At 48.6% G+C, this 25,425-nt stretch overlaps 1 long non-coding RNA gene across 1 annotated transcript in view; it reads left to right on the top strand.

Moving 5' to 3' along the window:
- LOC121009710 (uncharacterized) overlaps positions 1-24,655 on the top strand; it is a 66,415-nt gene extending 41,760 nt beyond the window's left edge. Inside the window, exon 3 of the long non-coding RNA XR_005780798.1 lies at positions 23,526-24,655. This is a non-coding gene — a long non-coding RNA (uncharacterized LOC121009710). The remainder of the gene's footprint in view (positions 1-23,525) is intronic.
- Positions 24,656-25,425: the final 770 nt, after the last annotated feature.

Here is a 25,425-nt window from a genome sequence, read left to right as displayed (position 1 = left end):
GTTTATGAAGTCAGGCCTGGCTTGGCCAGGGCAGCTGTGGGCTGTGCTCTGTGGAGCCATAGAAGACCCTGAAATCCCGGCCATTACCAGCTCACTTAGTTAACTGAGGAGGCCTGTTATTTACCAGTTCAAAAAAAGAGCTGGGGCATTCGTGCTCCCTCACTTTGGGTTATTATGCCTTTTCTGGGTGTTCTTTACAGGCCATGAGGAACTTCTGAGTCCCCCCACAGCTTTACTGTGATTTACAGCTAAAGGTTTACAGCTCAAAAACCTTCAATGGCTTCTCATTTCCTTCAGTTGGTATTTGCCAACTTCCTTAGTCTGGCATTTCAATGCCTGTACCCTCTGAACCAAGTTTCCTTACATCTCCAGTGGGTCAATCAAATGGTCTTCTAGCCAGCTGCACAGTGGGCCACGAAGGAAGAGTAATGAGCAAGGAAAGCTGGGTGTAAGAACGCACTGGGGAAAGGTAGGGGCTGTGGTGAACTCCAACAAGCACAGACTTTCCAAAGGGACTGTCACTTTTCAGTGCCAGTCAATTGTTCGTTGGTGGCATCTTCCAGTTTTTTGAAGAAGATCAGGAAATCTGGATCTTTATGTGAAATCTCATGATTTTTAAAAAAATATTGGCAGCTAATTCACGAAACACATTTAGTCAGTCTGCTGATGGTAATTTGTGACTGGTCATAGGAACACACTGAACTCTTCTCTCTCTCTATACCTTTGCTTTTGCTGTTCCCACTGCCAAGAACACTGTCCCACTCATCTGAATCTGGTGAACTCCACCTATTCTGTCAGGTCCAGCTAAAACACCTCTTCCATGAGCACCCCTGGATGACCTCTGCTGGAAGGGACATCTCCCTCCTTGGGGCTGCACCAGTCATTCAGCTCTGTGCCTGTCCATCTCATGCTATAGCTATTTCCACGAGTCCGATCTCCCCTGGTAGATAATGAGCTCCTGAAATATTCGACAAATATTTATGGAGCACCTGCTTTGTTGCAGGCACCAGGCTAAGCACTGGGAATCCAGAACTAGATGGATAGACGTTGCCTTGATGGAATATAGAGTCTACTACAGGGGGAAGATTTTAAATAAACCATTCCCAAGATACCTAATTCCAATTGTGATGAGTTTTATGAAGTTAAGAAAGTTTATAAAGGAGCTTAATCCAGGCAGGAGGATTAAGCAGGTCACGAGGCAGCTTGGGGGAAGGAAGCATTAGCACTCGGGCTGCTACATAAGGTTGCATAGTTTGTATACTGCACAAAGGTAACCAGCTGAGAGGGCAGGCGAGAGCTGCTTGCTTGCCCAAGCTGTGCCCTTCTCTAATTTGCAGAAAGGCAGGGGACAGTGTTTAGTTCCTCTGCCCCCCCCCCGACCTCCCTCCCCCACCCAGCCAAAAGCTGCTCTAAATAAATGTAGAATCTAAGTAAAAATGGTGACTTCCCTATTTATGTGCAGCCTCAAGAGATGGAATCGCTCTCCCTTTCTACCAGAATATACCCCCAAAATCCTTACTTGAGAGATTCTGGGGGTCAAGGAGGGCATCTCTGAGGAAGTGACTTTGGAACTGAGGCTGCAGGATAAGGGGCCAGGCAGGTAGAAGTATGAGGAACAACAGCACATGCCAGGCCTCTGAGGAAAATACTGTGGCAGACACCTAATAAATGTCCAGCATGAGACAGAGAGGGGAAGGACAGCAAGGGGTGGGCTGGGTAGTGATCATACCATGCATGGCCTAGAAGGCCATATTAGGGGGGTTGATTTTTATCCTGAAATGTCTTATATACTCCCCCTCTCGAACCATGCTACTGATGGGTGTCACCACTCATGGGCAGGCCCATAGAGTGCACGATACCAGAAACTACCTTTACAGAGCATCCATCATGAACCGTACACTATGCTGGGGCCACGTGTCCAGTCCATTCTTCCTTTCCCAGCCTCCTAAGGAAGTAAGTATTCTCAGTATTCTCTGATTCCAATTGCACAGATGAAGAAAACTGAGGCCCACAGAGGATGAGCCATCTGCCCAACATTACCTGGCTACTCAGGGGTGGGCAGGGATCTATGCCCAGGACTGCAGGATTCTGAGCCCCTCCTTTGGGTTACCATGTAGCAATGACCCTCATGAATAAACAGAAGGCACAAGGAGTCCAGAGCCTTTGCCGGTCAGGGTGGGGACTCGGGGCTTGCAGTATTGGCATCACCTGGAAACTTGTCAGAATTGTAGGCTTTGCAAGTTCTATCCCAGTACCACTGACTTAGAATCTGCATTTTACAAGACCCCTGTACACATCACAGGCTGAGAAGCACTAGAAAGCAATCCAAGCAATAATAACCCTTCCACAACAGCCTAGTGTCTCGCAGGCCAGGTCTCCTGTGACTTGAAAACAGCTTATTATAACCAAATTTGTCAGAATTGCCAACTGTTCCATCCATCCACCTGCCCCAGTTTTGCCTTCTGTTGTGACTCCAAGAGAAAGACTATTAGAATATACCATCAACTCCAGGGAGGGGTTTCTGCTCAATTTCTTACTATGATCTCACCCAGGAATAAATATAAAGCTGTTTGACCCTTCTCCGGGCTAATTTCTGCTCCGAATCATCTTCCATTGGGGGCCCACTCTGACCCCCAGATCGTGTTCTGGGACCCACCTTTCACAAGACAATTCCCTTTCTCTGTCTGCATATCTGAGGAGGCAAAATGGCTTGTCAGAAAAGATTAATGGGTGAGAAAAAGCTGGAATCTCTTTAGCATTAAGGCCACATGTTGTGTGACTCTGGGAAACTTCCACCTCCACTTCCTCACCGGCATCTGAGAAATGGGTAGCTTGGACAGAACTAGGAGTCGCTAGATCAAGGGTTTGGCAGGTAACATAAAGGAAGTTGAGTGGCCTAGGTGAAATAGAAAAGGATAGAAGGAGATGAAACAGAAATAGTGGGGACTGTGGCAATGACTGAAGGCAATGCCCTGACTAAAAAAGGCAGCTACACCTAGCATTAGGCAACTGTTGTCCTGGGAAATAGGGGTCCAGTGTTGTTAGGGATTCTAATTTTTCAAGTGTTGCGAATCTGATTTTCCCACTCTGTGAAATATCATATGGTTTTTCAATGCTGGCATCTGGCTAAAAATTAGACACTCTGTGGGTCACATAAGAGATCAGGAGCACGGCACATCTGCCCGTGGGCCGCCAGCTTGAGATGCCTGGCCTGGATGCCACCCTAATGTGGTAAGCTTAGGACTCCATTCTACGTGTAGCTCTTTTAGAATGCCGCAAAGCGGCTGCTGCAAGAGCGGCCGAATCCACGCCCTCCGGGGCTGGCCGCCCCTCCCCACCGCGGCCCCGGCCCCCATCGGTGCCCCCTCCCAGGCCTCTCCGGCAGAGGGGCTTGCACGGGGACTCCGACCCGTTCGCGGTGGCGGTGATGGGGCGCACGACGTCGCTTTCTTCGCACTCTCCCTACCTGCTCGCCCGCTGCCGCCGTACGCCGCAGCGATGACTCAGCCTCCCGCGGCCCAGGCGCGGCGGGGGAGGGGCGAGGGCGAGGGTGGGGAGGGGAGGGAGGAGGAAGGAGGGTAGACGGGAAAGGGAGGGGGCTGAGAGGCGGCAGAGGAGGGAGGGGGGGAGGAGAGGGGAAGGAGGGGGAGAGGCGGAGAGGAGGAGTGGGAGGGCGGAGAGGAGGGGCGAGAGGCGAGAAAGGGGCGGGGCTCCGGGAGGCCGAAGCCCCGCCCCCCCCGCTGCTAGGGCCTGCGGACAGCTGGCTAGCAGGGTGCGGGAAGCGGGGTGGAGAATAGTGGAGGGGCGCGGCTGGGAGGAGAAGGGAGGGTCGTATGCTACCCCCCATTGATCCCCTGTCTCGAAAGCGCTTGTGGAAGTACACCCCCTAGCCACACCCACAGGCCACCCTTGCCCTTGCTGGAGCAGTGCCAGGAAATGCACCTTTAGCCACGGACCTTTTAAAAGTGAGCACCTTCAGGTGGGGGCCTTGGGTCCTGGGCAGTTAGATACCGAGATGAAGGAGCCGGAGCCCTGCATCCTGGGGCCTTGCGGGTGAGAGAAAACCTACGTCGCCTATCCACAAGTGCAAATTTAAAGGGAGAAATGATCTAGTGGCACATTGTGCTGGGCTTACACAAGTAAGTAGCTGGAAACACAAGGTGGGATTTGGAAGGTGCCCTAAGGAAGTTTCCTTAGCAACTTTCTGATAATATAAATGAATCTATGAATGAATAAAACGTGCTGTGGGAACATACTTGTGTGTCTATGAGGGGCTAATTTTTTTTAAAATGTCTTTATGTGTGTTCATGTGTATTTGGGAGGATGTATAGGAGTGTGTGTGTGTCTTGGGTGATGTATGTACTCGTATGTTTATGCATGTAAGTGCATTGATAGCTGCGTATGCATCTGTGTGCCCAGAATGTGTCTTTGTGTATATGTATAGGTGTTTATGTGCCTTAATATTAAACTTGTGTGTCGATGAGATCTAGGGGCACGCCTGAGTTTGTATGTAAATATATATATGTACAAGAGTTTATATATTTGTGTATGTGACTACATACTCCTTGGGTGTGTATTGCTTTTATGTGTCAATGTCATATGTGGGCAGGGCCGGGGAGCGGGAGAGCATGTGTCTTGGTGAGACTGTGTTATGGTGATGTGTCTGTGTGTATGAGAATACATTTGGGTCTGACCAGGGCTGCAGTATGTCTTGAGGCTGCAAGTGTGTGTCTGTGTGTATGAATGAGAACGTATGTTTTTCGGAGTCTGTATGGATGTGACTATGTGTGTGTCTTGATGTATCTCTGTAGCTATCCTGCGGATTCCGTCTGAGATAAGGAGCATGTGATTCTTTGTTTCCAGTTTTATTGAAAAATAATTAACACACATTATTGTGTAAGTTGAAGGTGTGCAGCATGATGGCTTGATTTACATATATTGTGAAATGATTACCACAATAGGTTCAGCTAACATCCATCTTCTTACGTAGATACAATTAAAAGAAAAGAAAGAAGAAAAAAGGAAAAAAATTTTCTCCTTGTGGTGAAAACTCTTAGGATTTACTCGTAACAATGTTCTGAGGTATCATACAGGAGTGTTAGCTATAGTCATCATGTGGTACATTACATCCCTAGTCTAACTGGAAGTTTGTATTTTTTGGACCACCTTCCTCCATTTCCCCCTCTGCCCCCCACTTTGGTAACCACAAGTCTGATCTCTTTTTCTATCAGTTGTTTTTTATTTTTGTTTTTAGAGTCCACATTTAAGTGATATTATACAGTATTTATGTTTCTTTGACTTATTTCACTTAGCATAATGTCTTCAAGATCCAGCCAGGTTGTGGCAAATGATAGGATTTCCTTGTTTTTTTTAAGGATCATGTGATTTTTTTTTTTTTTTTTACTGTTTTTTTATTTTTGAAAGACGGAGTGTGAGCAGGGGAGGGGCAGAGAGAGAGGGAGACACAGAATCTGAAGCAGGCTCCAGGCTCTGAGCTGTCAGCACAGAGCCCCATGAGAGGCTCAAACCCCGAGCTGTGAAATCATGAACTGAGTGGAAGTCAGATGCTTAACCAACTGAGCCACCTAGGTGCCCCACAGGTAACTCTTTAAGTTTACATCTTTATTTTGAGGGGGGAAGGGACAGGGAGGGAGGGGGACAGAGGATCCAAAGCAGGCTCTCAGCTGTCAGCACAGAGCCTGACGTGGGGCTCGAACCCACAAGCCTTGAGATTGTGACCTGAGCCGAGGACAGACACCGAACAGACTGAGCTACCCAGGCGCCCCATGGCCATGTGATACTTAAGGGTTGGGCTAGTGGAGGTGCTTCTTGGAGGAAGAGGCCCTTGGCGGGCATGGGGTGGGGACCGTGGAAGTAGGAAAAAGATCTGGTTGTGCCAGCCCAGTGACCATCCAGAGTAGTGACAGGTTGGGCCAACAATGTAGGCTAAAGCAAGACCTTGAATGCCAAAATGATTCTTTGCGGCCTCCTTGGGCCCTCCCAGGTGCCTGATCTGTTTCTCTAGTGGCCTCCTCACTGTTTATCTTGCCAGTGCTCTTCTGCAGAGTGCACGTCCTTGGTAATTAACAATAGCAACATTATGGTGCACTCACTGTATGCTAGACCCCCAAAGTCATGAATGGGCATTGGTTCAGCTCTGTGAGGCAGAAATTTAATATCCCTAGTTCTACAGAGGGGAAACTGAGTTGGTCAAGTGCCTATTCCTGTTTACACAGCTAAGAAGGTGCCTCTGGTGCCTCGGACTCCAGAGGCCGCCTCCTTCTCAACTGCTAGACCAGGGCCTTGCAAGCTCGGCATTATTAACATTTGAGGCCAGATAATCCAGTGATGCGGGGCTGCGCTGGGCACTGTGGGATGTCCAGCAGCATCGTCAGTCTCTACACACTGGATGCCAGTAGCAGCTCCCTCCCCAGTTGTGACAAGCAAGATGTCTCCAGATAGTTCCAAATGTCGGGACATCTGGGTGGCTCAGTCAGTTGAGCGTCCGACTTCGGCTCAGGTCATGATCTCGCGGTCTGTGAGTTCGAGCCCCGCGTCGGGCTCTGTGCTGACATCTCAGAGCCTGGAGCCAGGAGTCTGCTTCTGCTTCTGTGTCTCCCTCTCTCTCTGCCCCTAACCCACTCGCATTCTGTCTCTGTCTCTCTCAAAAATAAATCAACATTAGATAGTTCCAAATGTCCCCTGGGGACAAAATCACCCCTCCCCCCCGACTGAGAACCACTGCCCCCCTGGATAAATGTTTCCTGAAGGGCTGCACTGTCTCCACCAGGTCCAGTGGCTGCAGCTGTCACCGCGACCCTCATTTTCATGCAGGTAGCCCCTTCCCTTTGCCACAAACAGAAGGTTTACCAGCTGGGCCACCTTGTTCAGCAACTGAACCTCTATGCACCCCAGCCACAGAAAGCTTGGCACTTCAGTGATACCTCTACAGCCCTTATTATTATCGTTCAAGTCACGGGGTTTCCTGGGGTGCAAATGTGGAGAAAGAAGGCCCCACGCCAGCCAGCTCTCTCTGGCCCAGAGCTATAGACGCTGCTGCTGCTTCTGCGAGTTTGCTTTCCTGGTTCAGTGAGAATACAATGCTATAGTGTTGAGCCAAAACTGGTCCCGTTTGACGCTATCATCATTATGCAGTTTCATTTTTGCAAATAAAACAGCCTGACTCTCCCCACCAGCAGCGCCTGGTTTTAACGAGCAAGAGCTACGTTACAGCCAGAGCAGGTGCTCAGGAAGGGCAAGGTGGAGCCATTAGCAGGGCTCTCGGCCTGTCCAGGCCTGGGCAGGGCATCCATGCTGCTGGGCAAGGGCCTGGGTGGCAGCTGGAGGGGAGAGCTGTAGCAGTGCCAGGCAAGCAGGAGGCCTCAGGCTCCTGCTACAGACAAGACAGAGGCGACAACACCCGCAGAGCACTTTCACACCACTCCAGTCTCTGGCACTCCGGAAACTTTCGTCTCTTGCCTGTGTGTTCCTGTACTGTGCTATCTCTCCCTGAACTCCTGTTCTCCTGCAATCCCCGCGGTGTTCTATGTTCACAGGGCCTCCGCCATTTCCTCTTGGGGGGCTGTAGAGCAAGGTGGTTAAAGACGGAGGTTTGGCACCTCATTACCTGAGTCTGTGTGACCTTGGGCAAGGCACTTCACCTCTCTGTGCCTCAGCTTCCTCATGTCTAGAGTGGGGAAACTGAGAGGCCCTATCTGGTAGGGCTAAATGAGATAGTACACGTAAAGGATACAAGACATCTACTGAGCCCTGAATAAATAGCAACTACCACTATTGCTGTGATTCTTGATGAACAATGAATGCAAATGAGCACTTATTTATTTGCCGGGCCCTGTGCTAAGCCCCGGACAATTATTTTCTCATTGGATCCCTTCAACAGCTCTGGAAGGAAAGTGCTATTATTAGCCTCACAGCAGAGAAAGGAAGCTCAGATACCATGATGCTAATTGACTTACTCAGGGTGACAGAGCTAAGATGAATCTGAACCTGAGTGTTGTCACTGCAAAGTCTAACCACCCTGATCTTCTCCGCTGAAAGCAGATTTCTCCATAGGAAGGGGGGCTCCTCTCCAGCTGGGGTGTGCAGAGGAAATATGGGAGGCATGGAGAAGGCAGGGAGGTGCCTGGGCAGAAGGAGGGGGTCGGCTTAAAAGTTGCCCTTTTTCAGCTTTTGATGAAATCCCTAGCACAGTGGACTGTGGTCTCATGACCTCCGAGGGGTGGTGCCAAGTTTTTATCAGTGTATGAAGTTTATTTTTATTCCGAGACAGGGTATATATTGTTCTGGTGCTTTTTGTTTGAATTGGGTTGTAGGAAAGGTACAGAACGCCATCACAGGGACAGACGGGAGGCCCGTTTTAGAGCTGATGCCAGAGAAAGATGGTGTGCTTATCAGGAGCTGTGAGAACGTGGCCAGGTGAGCATATAAGAGAGGATGGTCTGTGCTGAAGTGTTCTTCAACTCTCGGGGACCAAGAGAGTCATGTGGCAATTGTTTTGTTTTCCTTTAAAGATATCCAAGGTATCATTTTTCCTTGTGCTGTGATTGTGTAATTGTATTAGTTACCTATTGCTATGTAGCAAACGATCCCAAACCTTAGTGGCTTAAAACAATTATTTATTATCTCCCAAGTTCCTGTGGATCAGGAATTCAGGAGTGAGTTAGCTGCACAGGCTCTGGCTTGTAGTTGTTCATGGAGTACTAAGGTAGGTGCTAGCATAGATCTTTTGTAAAAGCAAAGTGGCATAATGCAACCTTTCCAAAAGTAAGGGATGACTATATATGGACATACGATTAGTTAACTATTTCCCGTATTGGTGTGTACTCGGCTTCTAAGTTTTTCTTGTTACCAATGAGGTTTCAGTGAACATCTTTGGAGCCCGGAGCTCATCACGTGCCGAGGGCTGTCCTAGGTACCTATTGTTTGTGTACCTCATTTAATCCTTCACCAGACAAAGGAAACTCAGCCAGACAACGACACTTTCAGGCTTTTGTCTAACTCAGAGTGCTTTTTAAGGATGGAGAATCTCTTGTTTTCTCAGCCCTAAAGTTCTTTATCCCACTAGGGCCCCTGAGGAGTACTTATCTTGCACTCTGCAAACCTGTGTTTAAAAAAAGGACAGGTCCTGGGGCGCCTGGGTGGCTCAGTCGGTTAAGCATCTGACTTTGGCTCAGGTCATGATGTTATGGTTTGTGAGTTCGAGCCCCGCGTCGGACTCTGGGCTGACAGCTCAGAGCCTGCTTCAGGTTCTGTGTCTCCCTCTCTCTCTCTCTGCCTCTCCCCCAGTTGCACTCTGTCTCTCTGTCTCAAAAATAAATAAACAATAATAATAATAATAAAAAGGACAGCTTATCACTAGGCTCATAGTAGGTAGGGCCCACCAGACATGGCCCTGTAGCAGGCAGGATAGGGCAGGTTATGCTGCAGTGACAAACAACCCCGAGATAAGGGCTTAAGGCATTCGTCATGGGGTCGCCATAGGTTCTGTTGTGTGTTGTCCCCAACCTGAACACTGCCAGTTGCCGTTCCAGGAGGCAAGAGAGAATGTAGTCAAAGGCACACTGGCTCCTCAAGCTTCGGAAGTGACTTGTTACTTCCTCTCACTTTTTTTTTTTTTTTTTTTTTTTTTTTTTATGAAGCAAATCCTATAGGCTTAACTCTAAAGGGGAAGGGACGTGTGTTCTCCACGGTGCCCCAAGTGGAGAGAACTGGAATATTTGGTGAACAGCACGGATGACGGCCACAGGCCTTGTCCTCTGTTGATCACTGAAAACAGTCTGGCAATCCTAACCACATTTTGGAATAACAAAGTCCAGGCCAGGAGTGCCCAGGGGTCTCTCAGCATTCCGTCCCTGAGGAAAAACCCTTGCCTGTAAACCCCCTCTTGCCCATACTGTGAAGCCCAGCTGCCTTGAATCTCTGGGGCCCCAGGATATAAGGAGAACAGAGGAGTCTGGGTCCAGGGACACAGTTGGATCCCACCCGTGACCAGGGGTACGGTGGTGGAGCTCTGAATTCTGAACTGTATTTGTCAGAGTGACTATGGGTCTGTGCTGTTGGGTAGTAGAAAGGGCATTTGACTCCTCTGTGACCTTGGAAACGTCATCTGGAAACAACCTACATGGACCTCAAAGGGGAATGGATATACCAGCTAGAATATTAAATACTAAAGAGAAATGATTCCGAGTTTATATGTATGCAGATATACCTAGAAAACATAATGCTGAGAAGGGAGGGAAAAAAGCAAGTGGTGGAATGATATGATATGTGCAGTTTGATGCCATTTATGTAATTTTGAAATACATACGCTAAACAATACTGCCCATATTGTGTTTTGCATACGATAGTCGATAGTGGATAGTGGGCTGGCTGAGGGGCTGTGGGGAGGAGGGACGGGGCAGAGATGGGGGCAAACGGGGCATTGAGTCTATTTGTAATTAAAAAAATAAAAACACAGGATTAAGCAAATATAACTAATTCTTAACAGTTGTCAATTCTGAGGAGGAGACTTGGATGTTTGTAATATTACTGTTTGTATTTTTTGTGTGTTTTTAGAATGCAAGCTTGTGTTTTTAGAAGGCTCATCTTGCTAGGTCTCAGTTTCCCCATCTCTAAAATAAGGTAGTTCATCTAGAACAGTGGATGGGTATCAGATAACAGGACTTCACAGACCAATGAAATTGCAGGCAAAAAAAAATGGGAACAGGGATGTCCATTTAAAGTTTTTCCCAGAATAGATTTTAAAAAATGAATGATCTATTCTGATCATGATTTCAGAGAAAGAACACTAATGTGAAACTAGTGGGAAGGACACAATCACAGAATAGAGAGTTGAATAAGATTTTAGTCTTGTTTTCCAGTAACTTAGTGAAAGAAACACGTACTCACTGTAGAACATTTGGAAAATGTATTACTAACAGAATAAAAATTACCCGTCTTTATTCTTAACACCCAGAGGGGGTAATTACCATTAACATTTCAGCTCTTTCTTCACAGTATTTATTAAACAGATCTAGTGGGTGTATTTGTAATTTATATGTGGCTTCTGTGCCTTCTTATTGTAAAAGCAATACATTAATGGAAATTTAGAAAAAAAAACAAAAGGAAATGGAGATATTAATATTAATAGGCTTTCTCCCATATTAATTTTTCTCATCTCATCTTAAATCAAAGAAAACTTCCACAAATAGGTGTTTAGAAATAATAATAAGAAAGAATAATAATAAATGGTATTTGTTGAGCCTTCCTATGTGCCAAACCTTGTGCTAAAAGCTACAGAGGGCTTATCCCACTTTGTCCTCACCACAAGCCTGAAGTGGAAACTGTTATTGCCCCATTTTACAGATATGGAAGTTGAAGTTCAGAAAGGTGAAGTAAAAGCTTGCTCAAGGGGCACCTGGGTGGCTTAGTCGGTTAAGCCTCCTACTCTTGATTTCAGCTCAGGTCATGATCTCATGGTTTCATGGGATCTAGCCCCGCATTAAGCTCTGCACTACAGCGTGGAGCCTGCTTCGGATTCCTTCTCTGCCTTTCTCTTTCTCTCAAAATAAATAAATAAACACACAAAAAAAATTTTGCTCAAAGTTATACATCTGGAACCCGACGTACAGAGAGGTTAAGTAAACCGTGTCAGTTCCCACTTTACCTCCAGGTGATTTGTTCTCTGCCTACCCTGTGCCCTGAGAACCCGCAGGTAGCCTGCCCTGAGTCTGAAATTCAGTCCAAGGTCAGGGGACAAAGGGGCAGGTCCCAGTGACATGCAGTCAGGGGTGTGGTGGCCCCAACCAGAGGCTTCTCTGAGAGGTGCTCTTGGGGCTCAGCAATGGGGGTGGAACTTGTTCTTCTAATCAGCCAAGGCCATCTAGTCCTCTCTCTGAATCAGCCCCGAGGGGGGTCTTTGGTCCAGGGTCAGCCCACCCAGGAGTCCTTGGGAAAGCTCAGGTTAGCCTGCTCATGAACTGCCCTGTCTTCAGGTTTGGTCCCCCACTCCTGTGTCTCAAGAACCAGGCAGGGGCACCCTTTATTCCTTCATGTTCATTCATTCACCTGCTCTGGACAGCATGCCTGCCCCATGCCAGGTGCTGCGGTGAGTGTTGGGGGTCTGCTGAGGGTCAAGAAGAAGAGATTCCTGCCCCCACAGGGTTCAGTCTTGGGAAGAGAGTTTACAGGTAGAAAGAGAGATGGCCCTAGGTGCCTGCTGTTTGCTTTCGGCACTGGTTCCAGACAGGCGACCTTCAGTCCATCCGTGGGCAGACTGGGACAGCGCATGCTGCTGGGCCACTGGGCCTCTGGGCCGCTGGGCGCAGGGGTGGTGAAGCCCGAAGCTCACACAATCTTAGGAGCCTTCCTCAGGAAGACGAGTGCAAGACACGCAATTCTAGGTATGAAATTAGTGCCAACGGGAATGTTTACTTAGCATGTGAGAAGAAAGCACAGCAAATAACATAGTTTTTAAAGCGACCAATTCCGTAAACATCACAAAATCCAAATAAATAACACTTTCACTAATTAACTGCCTGACACACCTCTGTTATACTTCATCTTACATTTTTGGCCCCACACCCTCTGATCACTGTGTGAATGCATTTTGAGGGCCCCTCCCAGGGGAACTGTGAGAGCTAGTGAGGGGCTCTGACAGGTTTAAGCTTCGTTAGCTTTTTACTAAACCCTATATTTAATTCTCTACTTCATTGAATCCTCAGAACAATCCTATTTTGTAGGCACCGTGATTACCCCCATTTCATAGATAGAGCAACTGAGGCTTAGAAGGGCACTGGGTTGTCCCAGGTCATCTGCTCTCCACTGTGACCTTCACACTATCTTGTCCTACATACCTTGGGTTTGGTGAATAAACTCAGACACATCCCCAGCCCAAAGTGCTCCCACACTAGAAAGAGAAGGCAAGATTTGAAACCTGGAAAAAATGAAGTGCTATTTTTTTTTAATGTTTATTTTATTTTTGAGAGAGAGAGCGCAGGGGAGGGGCAGAGAGAGGGAGACACAAAACTGGAAGTAGGCCCCAGGCTCCACACTGTCAGCACAGAACCCAACACGGGACTCGGATTTACAAACCGCGAGATCATGACCTGAGCTGAAGTCAGAGGCTTAACCGACTGAGCCACCCAGGCGCTCCTGAAGTGCTATTATAAGGCCGAATATGTTACGTGCCCCTACAACCCTTCCCTTTTTCCATCCAGAGCTTATTAACCTCTACCTCCTCCAGGAAGCCCCTCAGGATTCCATGGGCCCACTCTGGCCCCTTCATAGTTCCCTCTCTGGGACGCATTTTCCCCAAATGGGAAATGATAGAAGGTCTCTTTCAACCATAGAATTACAGGATTCTGTTTTTATTTTTTGAGAGAGCCTTGAATCCTATGGTCCAGCATCAATGGTGTAGGTCCACCCCATCCAATCTATCACCAACCCCTATACCCTCTCTGACCACTGCTCCTGGCCCCCAGTTACAGCCCCGACCAAGCTGCCATCCTTCCTCCCCTGGATTATGGCGACAACGTCAGTCTTCAAATGGCTGCCTGAGCATCTCCTCGCTAACAGCAAGGAGCCTGCTTGGGATTCTCTCTCTCCCTCTCTCTCTGCCCCTCCCCTGCTCATGCCTATGTGTGCCCACATGCTCTCTCTCTCTCAAAAATAAATAAATAAACTTAAAAAAATTGATAAAAATAGAATAGGAGCAGCTGGCTTAGAAGAACATACAACTCTTGGTCTCAGGGTTATGAGTTCAAGCCCCATGCTGGGTGTAGAGGTTACTAGAAGAAGCAAACAAAGAAACAAATTAAAAAATAAAATAGAATAAAGACAACGACCCTACGTGGCTTCCGTGCTCTCGGACCCCAGCTCATCTTTCTCTCCTGCGCTCTTCCCTTACCAGTCCCACTGGCCACATGGCCAGCTCTTTGTCACCTCAGACCTTCACACATGCTGTTCCCTCTGTTGGGGACACTCTTCTCCACTCCTCCCCAGGCTAACTCCCATGTGCCATTTCCACCTCAGGTGCGGTATCTCTTCTTTGGGCACCCGTCAGTTTAAATGGAGTTGCAGGGAACAGAAAGTGAGGTACCCTACTGTAGAGGACTGAAAAGTGGCCCCCAAAGATATCCATCCCTAATCCTTAGAACCTGTGTTACCTTGTTTAGAAAAAGGGTAACATTTGCAGGTGTGATTAAATTAAGGACCTCGAGACGGGAAGGTTATCCTGGGCAATCTCGTGGGGGGAGCCAGGCCAAATGCAATCACATGTATCCTCATAAGAGAGACACAGGGACAGGTTCATCACATATATAGAGGAGAAGGAACACGAAGATAAAGCAGGGAGAGATGTGAAGATATTGGCCTTGAACACTGGAGTGACATGGCCACAAGCCAAAGAATGCCAGCAGCTCCTGGAAGCTGGAAGAAGCAGGGAACAGATTCTCTTGAAGGGCCTCCAGAGGGAGTGCAGCCCGGTGAACCCCTCGGTTTTGGCCCAGTGATACCGACTTTGGACTTCCAGCCTCCAGGACTGTGAGAGAATAAATGCCTGTCGTTTAGGTCACCCAGCCTCTACTAATTTGTTACGGTGACAATAGGCAATGAATACATCTACTCAATATCATTTTTCCCATTCACTCTTCGTACAGAATTTTCATTTCAGTATGGATACCCTGCTCATTTCTTCATTTATCAGCCTCCTTTCCAGCCAGGTGTGGCTATGGGACTATGTTTGGGCCAATAAGATATAAGCAGAGGTTGTGTGGATTTCTGTGAAGGCTCCTTAAAAGGGGGATAGAGAACCAATGTGTACCCTTTTGCTCTCCCATCCTCCATGCTTTCCATCTGGAATACAAACGTAAAGGCTGACACTCTAGCAACCATCTTGGGAACATGAGGTACAACAGAGGCTTCTGTTCCTGAGTTACTGAACCAATATCAGCAGCCACTACCTTCAGACTGCTCATTATGAGAAGTAAACTCTTATGTGCTTATGCTACTCTCTTTAAGATGTGTTAGTAACAGCTGTTCACAATCCCCACTGAAAAATCTTTCCTATTTTTCCACCTCATACCATCTATGTAAGTCATCGGAATGTATAATAATACCTGTACTTGTGTGTTTATTTGTTTAATGTCTGCTTCCTCTGCTAAACTGTAATTTCCATGAGGGCGGGGCTCGGGTCTGTTTTGTTCATAGCACAGGACCTGGCACAAAGTCGGTGCTCAGTGGGTATTTGTTGAACGAATGAACAAATGCCTCTCTTAGTGAGGTCCCAGGCATATTAGAAGACAAAGACGATGATTCATTCCTCTCTTCTCTTTAGTACAGCCCTGGGCTGCAAATCGATGTACCTGGAGTCCTGATTAAGTAGAATGGAATACAAAGAATTGAAAATATCTGGGCTCCAGTCTGCCCTGTGGCTTCTTAATAGTAAGTGCTGAATAAAGTTTTATTAAGTGACTCAGGAACAGACTGGCCCTCTGGAGAAAGACAAGGATGTTTAGGGATGGCATTTCAGTGTGGGATATGAGGCCCTGAGAAAGGAGTGTCTGCTGAATCCCCAACCAGCCATCAGATTTGCAGGGCATGCAGAAGCCAACTCTAAGTTCAAGCAGGCTGTGCCCATTTCAAATTCCTGGGAGCTGAGGCTCAGATGGGGACAGGGACTTGCCTGAGGTCACTTGGGGTGGTAGCAGAGTCAGATAAGGCTGCTCAGCTTCCAGTCCAGCCCTTCTCCCTATTTAGTGTTCTCTGCACCCTGTCATCTTCTAGATGATAAGACAAAGGGAAAGGAGGTGTGCATGACTGGGGCTTCCCCGGTCCCAGCTAGAACATCAGCAAGCAATCTTCCCGTTCACAGATGTCATTGCTGAGGCGCCATGAGGCTGCGGGTCCTGCACCACAAAGAGTTTGCAGAGGCTAGAAACCCAGACCAGAAGCACCCACTGTGGAGCTTTTTCCACACTGGCATCCTATCTCTTGACCAGGGCTATAGCAAGTGTCACCACCCAGGCTGGGGGCAAATGGCTGCATTCCTCTTGGTGTTCTCAAGCTCCAACTTCAAGGCTGGCAGGTTTAGGATAGACTGTTCACACTTTCTTCACATGTTAGCAGTTCAAGGTGCCCGAGAAATCTGCTTGGCTGACCATGCCCGTCCTTCAGGTGAAGAAAAGGAAAGCCAAGAGCATCCCAGGGTCTAGTCCAGGGTGACATAGCAATCAACCATGGTGGAACCAGGGTCAAGGTCTGACATGTGTCTCTTGGCCAGTGTTCAGCCACCTGCGGTTTAGCAGTGACCTCTAACAGGGCAGGCAGAGGAGGGGAGACACAGCCCTGGTGAAAAAGAATGATGTGTTTTAGCAAGTTTAAGGTCGAGCGTGTCTCCCTCCACAAAAGTAGCCAGTGCCTTGTACTCCCAGAGCCGTTCTCAAACTTTCTAATCTCAGGACCCCTTTATACTCTTAAAAATTGACCCCAAAGATCTTCTTTTTTGTGGTCATTATATCTATCAACATTCACTGTATCAAAAATTAAAACATATATAATAGATATTGATTAATATAAAAATAACAATACACATTCTAATATAGAACCTATTTTATGAAAAATAACCTTATTTTTGAAAAAAAATTGTGAAGAGTAGCATTGTTTTACACTTTTCCAAATCTCTTTAATGTTTGGCTTAAAAGGAGACAGCTGGGTTCTCATACTTGTTTCTGTACTCAGTCTGTTGTGAGATATCGTGACACGTAGCCTCTGGAAAACTCTATTGTACACTCATGAAAGAATGAGAGTAAAAAGCCAAGTAATACATTGGTCTTAGAGTGCAAACAATTTTGACCTCATGGATCCCAAGGGTCTTGGGGAACTTAGGGGTCCCTGGACCATACTTTAGAACCAGTGGTCAGCACTCTGTGAGGTGCTTCCTGTTGTCATTTCCATTTTATGGATGAGCAAAATAAGGCTCAGAGATGTTATGAGGCTCGCTCAAAGGCACATAGCCAGTAACAGTCGTATCAACCCAAGATAATCGGCTCTAGGGAAGTGTGTTCCTAACAGCAGCATCATACTCCAGCCCCTCGCTGATGGACAGATGTCGTAGGAGGAATGTGATCAGGAAGGAGCCAGAGGTTCTGGGGTACCCCAAGAAGGGAGAGGTAGTGCGATTGTCGAGATTCTGGACTTGGAAACAGTGCCTGGACCCGCATCCTGGCTATGCCCTGTATGTGCTGTGTGACCAGGGACAAAGTGCTCAACCCCTCTGAACCTCAGGTAGTCCCTCTGTGAAATATGATGATATGATATTTACATCACAGGGTCATTGGGAGGATTAAATGTTAATTTATGCAAATTACAACAGTGCTCAGTAAATGTCGTATATAGTTCACATCTTTTAGATGGCATAGATTTGTGAGCAGGGCCATGGACGTGGTTTCACTGAAGCTGGAGGCAGGGGTTGGGGGGGGGGGTGCAGATATAGCACAGGTCCTGAAGGGAGGGCCAAGGGAGGGAGAAGACACGTGGCCTGGAGGGCAGAGGAGGGGCTTCCAGACTAGGAGCACATCACTCTCAGGTGGTGGGCACAGATGCCCAGGGACTCTGGGCGTGTAAGCCAGCAGTGACCTGCAGTGTGACAGGGGAGCCGGCCTCACCTGCCCCAGGGCACAGAGGCCAGATCCCCAGGGTCAGCAGCCTGGTCACTGGGACCTAGACCAGACCTCCAATATCCCGCCTGGAAAAGCCACCAGACCACCTCCTCTCCTGACCCCCTTTAGGGGGTGAAGCCCCCAGCTCCCTGCTTCTCCCAGCATCCCAGCCCTAGAAAATCGTCTAAACCACACTGTCAGAGGATCCTGAGAACCATCTTGCCACACTGCTCCCTTTTCCTTTTGGCAGGTGAAGAATCTGGGCCCCAGAGATGTAGCTGGACCACTTGCACCACACAGCAAGTTGGGGACAAAAGGCCCAGGCCACTTGGCATCTGATTCTGGTTGTATGCGCTGAGCCACCCCTCCTCCCTTGCTCAGCAGGGACTCAGGCCCATGTGCTGTTGTGTGACCTCAGGCAAGATGCTTAACCTCTCTGTGCCTCAGTTTCCTTAACTATAGAATGGAAATAACAATTTTACTTCCTTCATTGGGGTATTGTGTGGATTAGAGTAAGTCGATCGACACAAGACACTTAGAACACTACCTAGCTTTCAATACTGGTAGTCAACACTGTGACCACATCACCGTCATCACCATCATCCTCATCGAGGTCTTGAACATCGTTAGGGGATACACTGGGGGTGTTCCTTGTTTGAGGCCCTGGGGCCAGATGGGTAAGCACCGAATTGTGTTCTCTCTTCTCTTGCCTGCAAACTGATTCACAGGGTGATTTGGGGCACATTGTTCACTATGCCTGGGCCTCTGTGTCCCCAGCTGGACTGGGGGGGGAGCTTTATTTCTTATAAAATTTCTATTGTGCCTCTAGTGCCATGGCATTTCTCTGGCAATACTGACCATAAAAATGTGCACGACTACTCCCTGCAGTATCATTTATAAGGCAAGAGTAAACATTTAGAAACCGTGTCTGTCCCCTTCCTCATTGGAGTTTTAAACACGAGGGAATAATAGCCCCAAACTGAAAGTAATCCAGATGTCCCACAGCAGGTGCACAGATATTAAAAACTGAGACAACCACACGAAGGAATGTTCCTCAGCAATGAGAAGCAGTCAACTCCTGGTAACACAACAATGTGGGTGAAGCTCAAAAACACTGGATGGGGTGAAGAAGCCCCAAAGAGTGCCTACTGTATGAATCCATTGAAACAAAATTCCGGAAAAAGGAAAGCTAAGCTATAGGGGCAGGAAACAGTCTAGGGGTTGCCTGGGGCAAGATGTGGGGGCAAAGGATTGACTACAAAGGGGCATGAAAGAACTTCTGGGGTAACATAAATAGTCTGGATTTTGATTATGGTGATGGTTACATGACTATATAATTAAAAAAAAATTTTGTAATGTTTATTTTTCAGAGAGAGAGAGAGAGACAGAGAGTAAGCGGGGGTGGGACAGAGAGAGAGAGACAGACAGACAGACAGAATCCAAAGCAGCCTCCAGGCCCTGAGCTGTCAGCACAGAGCCCGATGTGGGACTCGAACCCATAAATCACGAGATCATGACCTGAGCCGAAGTCGGACACTTAACCGACTGAGCCACCCAGGTGCCCCATGACTATATAATTTTTGAAAGTCACTGAACTGTACTCTCGAAATGAGTGTATTTTATTGTATGCAACTTATACCATAATAACATTGATTAAAAAACAAAATTATGGTTCACACACACAAAGAAAGCTCTGGATTTGTCACAACGAGAGGGCTACAACTTTGGCATCAGCATGGAAAGACGTCCATGTTTTGTTGTTGAATGAAAAATAAAGGCAAATTATGTGACAGACCTGTTGACACTGACATTTGTTGAGAGCTCACTGCGGGCCAGGCCCAGGCTAAGAGCCTCACCTGCATTACTTTGTTAAACCTTGACAATGTCCATATGAGGCTTTACAGAAGAGAAAACTGAGGTCCAAAGAGATGAGGCCACACGGGACTCTGGGTATGAAGCCAAGGAGCCACGCTGTTGGGACCTGGGACACACTCTGAGCCACGACACTGAGCTCTATGGTATGATTTCAGTGTAGCCAATAACTGGCAACGTTAGTCTATGCACAGGCAAAATCTGCAAGGGTGATCCCAATCTGGGCCCACGGGTTATGTCTGGGAGGTGCATTTATAGGTACTTTCACTTTCAAAACTATTTCTGTTGAGTTTACTGTAACTTGCCTAAATTACTTTCCCAATCAGAGAAAGCAGTATAGATTAAAAAAAAAAAAATTACTGAAAACATTCCTGTCCTGTATCTCATCTGCTCAGGATCCCGGCACCGTCTCCTCACTGCTCCCTCTCCTAGATGGGGCCACATGCCTGCCCAGAGCCCCAAGGCCCACTGATAAAGACTGGGGCACACTGAGACCCGTATCAGGCCTGAGCAGCCCTTTACAGTCCCATCCATCTGGTCCCCCCAGGGAGGGTGGGCCCTGTTCCAGAAATCAGCAGGCTCCGTGGCCCTGGAGATAACAGGAGCTTGGTGGTAAGGACCAGCAGGGTGAGGGTCTACAGCAGGGGGATGGGGTGGTGAGTCAGAAGTGTGAGCAGGCTTCTCCCCACTGGGCAGACGAAGCTGCTGAGACCCAGAGAAGGTGTGACCTGCTTGGTCTGTATGGCCCTGGCTCTGTCCGCTGTGTGGCTCTGGGCACATTTCATGCCCTCTCTGATCCTCAGGTTCCCTTGCAATCCTTTGGTTCCAGCTTGGTCCTCTTTTAGGAAGTAACCTGGGCCCTGAAACCAGTCTTGAGAGTCCCTAGTGTGTAGGCAGACAGCAGGATGCACATGACGTCCTCAGCCCCCAGCTTCAACTCCAAGTGGACGCCTGGAGGCTCAAAGGCGCTCTTAGGGCGCTGAACGCATGCGCACATGCCTGTCTGCGTGTACCCACATTCGCAGGCCCCAAGGACAACGAGCAGGGCCACCCTGGGCCAGGCCAAGGTTTGTTTACATGTCCAAAGGTCAGATGCTGCCTGCCAGGGAGGGCCTCAGCTGGTGAGAGTCTGCAGCTGTGTGCCCAGGACACAGATAACATGTGCCCCGGGGAGGGGCAGGCAGCCCCAGGAGAGGGTGGGACAAGAGTGACACCCAGGCTTCCCTCCTGGGAGCGCCTGCTGGTTCTGCTGCTGTGGGCCCTGCCTGGGGAGTCTCCACCTCCCCTGCGCGCCTATGAGCCCCTGAGACCACTTAGCTTGGTTTCCCTGAGCCTATGCCCGCTCTGTACCGCTCACCACTTCTTTGACACCACAGGGTGTATTCACCTCGTGGAGCCTCAGTTTCTTCATCTCTAAAATGGGGATAATCACAGCTCTTTCCTGACAGGGGGCAGAGTGGAGCCCTGGGGCTAAGGCCTGATTGTGCCAGGTGAGTGGGAGGGGCTTCACCCAGGGGTCTCTAATGTTAGGGATAGCTCCACATTCTGGAAACCCCCTCTGCACTGTAAGGAGGCTTAGGGGTCTCCGTCTGCGCCTGAAGTCACAGGGTGGGGCCTAGAAGTTCCTGCCTGTCCCTTTCCACCTTCTCCCCAGTGGTATTTCCCAACTGCCTGCAGTCCTACCCCCCTCCCCCTCCCCCTCCCCGGGCGCCCATTCATCCCTCTCATAGCCACCGCCCTTAAGCAATCTCTCAGCTTATGTCAACAAAAGCACAAACATAACCTAGTGGGCTTGTGGTCTGGCTGTGGAGATGGGATTCGTACACAGCAACTTAAAAAGACTGGCAGCTTTTCAATGTGTCTGTGCCCTGTGCACACACAGGGGGTATGCGTTCAGCCTGAGTGTCTGCCTGGGAGGGAACACTTTCTTCTCTCCTCTCTCCCCCTGGGACATTCCTTTTTTTAAAGTTTATTTGTTTATTTTGAGACAGAGAAGGAGCAGGAGGGGCAGAGAGAGAGAGGGAGAGAGACAATTCCAAGCAGGCTCCATGCTGCCAGCCAAAGCCTGACGCGGGGCTCAAACTCACGAACTGTGAGATCATGACCTGAGCCGAAATTAAGAGTCGGACGCTTAACCGACTGAGCCACCCGGGCGCTCCCGCTGGGACATTCTTGCTTCCCCAAACTCTCACTACCCACCTCAAGGAAGAAGGATGCTGAAATATATACCAAAAAATCATTTGTATTAAATTGGCAAAAAGTGTGAGCACTGATCACCAGCAGGGCTGGAGAGACAGACTCCCCCCTCACTGTGGATGAGAATGATAGTGGGCACACCCACCCAGGTGGGTGATTAGCATCTCTCTCAACACACAACCACACACATGACCAACAACCCATGGGTCACCTTCCTGGGAATCAATGGAACAGAAATGCTACCACAGGCTCATCTGTTCATGCATGTTTGTGAAAGCTTTTTTTTTTTTTTTTTTTTTGGGGGGGGGGAGGGGGAAAAAGCATAACCATATTGGAAGTATTTCAAATGATTGTCCACAGAGGTTGATTATCTAGACATCATGTGATCCAACCACGCTATGGAAAACTAAAGCATGGACTCCCTTGGAAATGTTTCCAAAATTCACTGCCGGTGACAGAAGCAAGTTGAAGAACATGCAAAAACAAAACTCTGAAAAACACATGTAAAACAAAACTATTCTCTCCCTTTCTTTTTGAAAACAAAAATTTTTTTTTTCTTAACATTTATTCATTTTTTGAGAGACAGAGCATGAGCAGGGGAGGGGCAGAGAGAGAGGGAGCCACAGAATCCGAAGCAGGCTCCAGGCTCCAAGCTGTCAGCACAGAGCCCGACACGGGGCTCGAACTCACTCATGAGCAGTGAGATCATGACCTGAGCTGAAGTCGGACGCTTAACCAACTGAGCCACCCAGACACCGCAACTCTCTCCCCTTATTAACAAGTCACATATGTGGCAACTCAAGTCTATTGGCATGGGAAAGTTCTGGAGAGAGTCACGCCAAATGATTAACCTAATGCATGCCATTTTCTAGCTGTGTGACCTTGGGAAGTGACTTAGCCTGCTTCCTCTTCCTGAAAGTTGGGAATAACAAACCTCACAGGGCTGTGAGGAGCCTTAATGTAATTATTATAAATCCTTTGGCACATAACAAGCAGTCCATAAATATTTAGGGAAATAAAGCAGGAATCCATTTTCAGCGGAACTAATTTATTCTCAGGAGTCAACTTTCAGCTCAGTTTCAGTGCTGGAGGCTGGTCGGCCTGCCTTTGCTGTCACCTAGCGGTCACAGTAAGAAAGCACACACTGGAGCGCTCTCTGCTCCCTTCCTGCCTTTATTCGTTGTGGAGAATAGAGCACCCTGTCTCTCCACAACCCAAGTCCCTCTGGGTTCCTCCAGGGCCTGCAAAGCGTCAGGCACTCCTGTGCCTTGGGGTTGGAGACTGGCAGACTCCGGAATGGTCCTGGGGCCTCTATGAGTCTCGGTTTTCTCATCTCAAGAAGGGGAGTAGTAACAGCTTACTTCATACCTTTGTAAGGATAAAACGCAATAATGCATGTAAAGCACTTAACACTGGCCCTGACACGAAAGAACATCCTAGGAAAGGTAATTATTGGTATTTACACACTTATCTCCTTACTGCTTAGGAGAGCTGTATTACACCCATTTCACAGATGAGGAGCTCGAGACTCAGAAAAGTCGAGGTAACTTGCCCGCAGACACTTGGCTAAGAGAGCACCTGCCAAGATGAGACTGCAGGCCTGCCCAGGAGCTGCCTCCCCACCCTTAGGCTACCATTTCACATGCTCATCTGCAAAGGAGTTGTAGGGAGCAGTTTCTTACCACCACTCGTGCCTGAAGTTTGGATCGCACCTACCAGGAACATTAAAAAAAATATACTGAGATATATACTGACTGTTGCTGTCTAACAAATTGCTTTACAACCGATTTTGTGTCCTAGATGTTGCTGTCTTCTCATCCGAGTCTGGGCCCGCAGCTGGCTGTAGTAATCTGAAGGGAACTAACTGGGGAGCTACCTTCTTCCAAGGTCATGTAGCTGCTAGCAAGATTTACTCTCAAGGATTGTTGGACTGATGTCTTCCCAGCTGTTGGCCAGAGGCCACCCTCAGTTCCACGCATCAATGTCTCCTGCGTGGGAGTTTGCTTCATCAAAGCGTGCAAGCCGGGCGTGAAAGCAAGAGCAGGGTGGAAGTCACGATCTTTTGTAGCCTGATCGTGGAAGTGATTATTGCCGTATTCTATTTGTTAGAAGTGAGTCACTGGGCCCAGCCCATCCTGCACAAAAGGAGAGTACACAGGGGCTTGAATACCAGGAAGAGGGGATCACAGGGGGCCATTCTAGAACCTTTCTGCCTGCCACACCAGTCGCCAACTTTTAATTTTGCCAGAGAAGAACACTTAGAAAATCAACTCCCACCTCTGGTTACCATAACTTCATAAATGAAATAGACCTTTTTACAACTTGTCTAGATACAAAGAGATAATTTCATAATAAGGGGTAGTCCCTTGTGGGTGAATAAATGTAGCCTCGTGCAAAATGCCCGCATGGTCCTCAGTTTTCTCCCTCTGCAGAGCTCTGGTGTCTGGCTTAGCACCAGGAACCTCCTCTCCTGCCTGAAGCAAGATAACGCAGCAGCTGGTGGGTGGAGTTAAGAGAGGAGGGGGTGGGTTGGCCTGAGCATGGCTGGGGCCCACACAGTGCCTAGCACTGCCCCCCCGGGCCGCCCTCCCCGCCAAGCTGGCTGGCTGAATGAATGAATACATCAGTGAGAAACTTCATAGGGACGTGTCACTTTTACCCCCAACTCTCAGACAAGGAAACCCAGCCTTGTAAGGCTAAGTGACAGCTGGGCCTAAGCCTTCAGGGCTAGAAAGGACATTATATTTGCAGGGTGCTCTATTCCTCACAAATCCCTTCTGCACCCATTAGCTAAGCTGATAGTCTCAACGCCCCTGGTTGTGGGAAGAAGTTTGCCATTTCCCATGTTAGCACTGAGCAAACAGGTTCAGAGAGGTTAAGCACTTTGCATGGACCCAGAGAGGGCTGAGGGAGGTTTTTAAAAAAAAAAAGCAGCAAGGGTTACTGAGCAGGGAGGGGCCAGCAGGGGTCATTTGACCAGTCTCCCAGGTGGGGAGTCAGTTCTAGGGGGGGCAACTCTGGGGCCACGAGCCATCTTTATTCCTCCAAAGTTCGGCCAGAGGTGGCTCTGTGGCAGATGGCACCAGGGTACCATTGAGTCACATGGCCCCAGTGCAAAGGCAAGAGACCCTAGAACAAGCAGCCAAGTTAGCCTCAGAAACTCAGAGCTTTTTCCACTTCCCCTCTACTTGGGCCAAAGCTGCCCCATCCCAGCCCCTCAGCCCGGTCCCCAGGGTGCTCCTGCTGCACAGGGTGCCGCTTGCCCACTTGGCCCGTTCCAGTGCATATTCCCTGGTTTAGTTATGCCTTCCATTCTTGAGGAGCACCCCCCTGGGGCTTCTCTCTGCACCCCCACCCCCAGCAGAGCACGTGACCAGTGATATCACTGGAGTGAAATGGCCACCCTCGTCTGGTATTTATTGTACCCAGGAATATCCACTCTCAACCCACATACAAAATCCCGAGACTGGATGCTACGGTCACCCCTTTTCACAACAGAAAAAAGCCCCAGGAACCAAAAGGTTGGTGAACATGGCCGAATCACACAGCAAGTATTTGGTGCCACAGCTGAAAGGTGGAAAGGCCACATTTAAAAATCCTCATCCCTGGGGGCGCCTGGGTGGCGCAGTTGGTTGAGCATCTGACTTCAGCCAGGTCACGATCTCGCGGTCCGTGAGTTCGAGCCCCGCGTCAGGCTCTG

Source organism: Herpailurus yagouaroundi, unplaced genomic scaffold, assembly GCF_014898765.1.
Source record: "Herpailurus yagouaroundi ecotype Mexico unplaced genomic scaffold, PumYag 29, whole genome shotgun sequence".
In the NCBI taxonomy this organism is placed as follows: Eukaryota; Metazoa; Chordata; class Mammalia; order Carnivora; family Felidae; genus Herpailurus; species Herpailurus yagouaroundi.
Note: the sequence above shows the minus strand (reverse complement) of the source record. Positions and strands in the feature narration are given on the sequence as shown.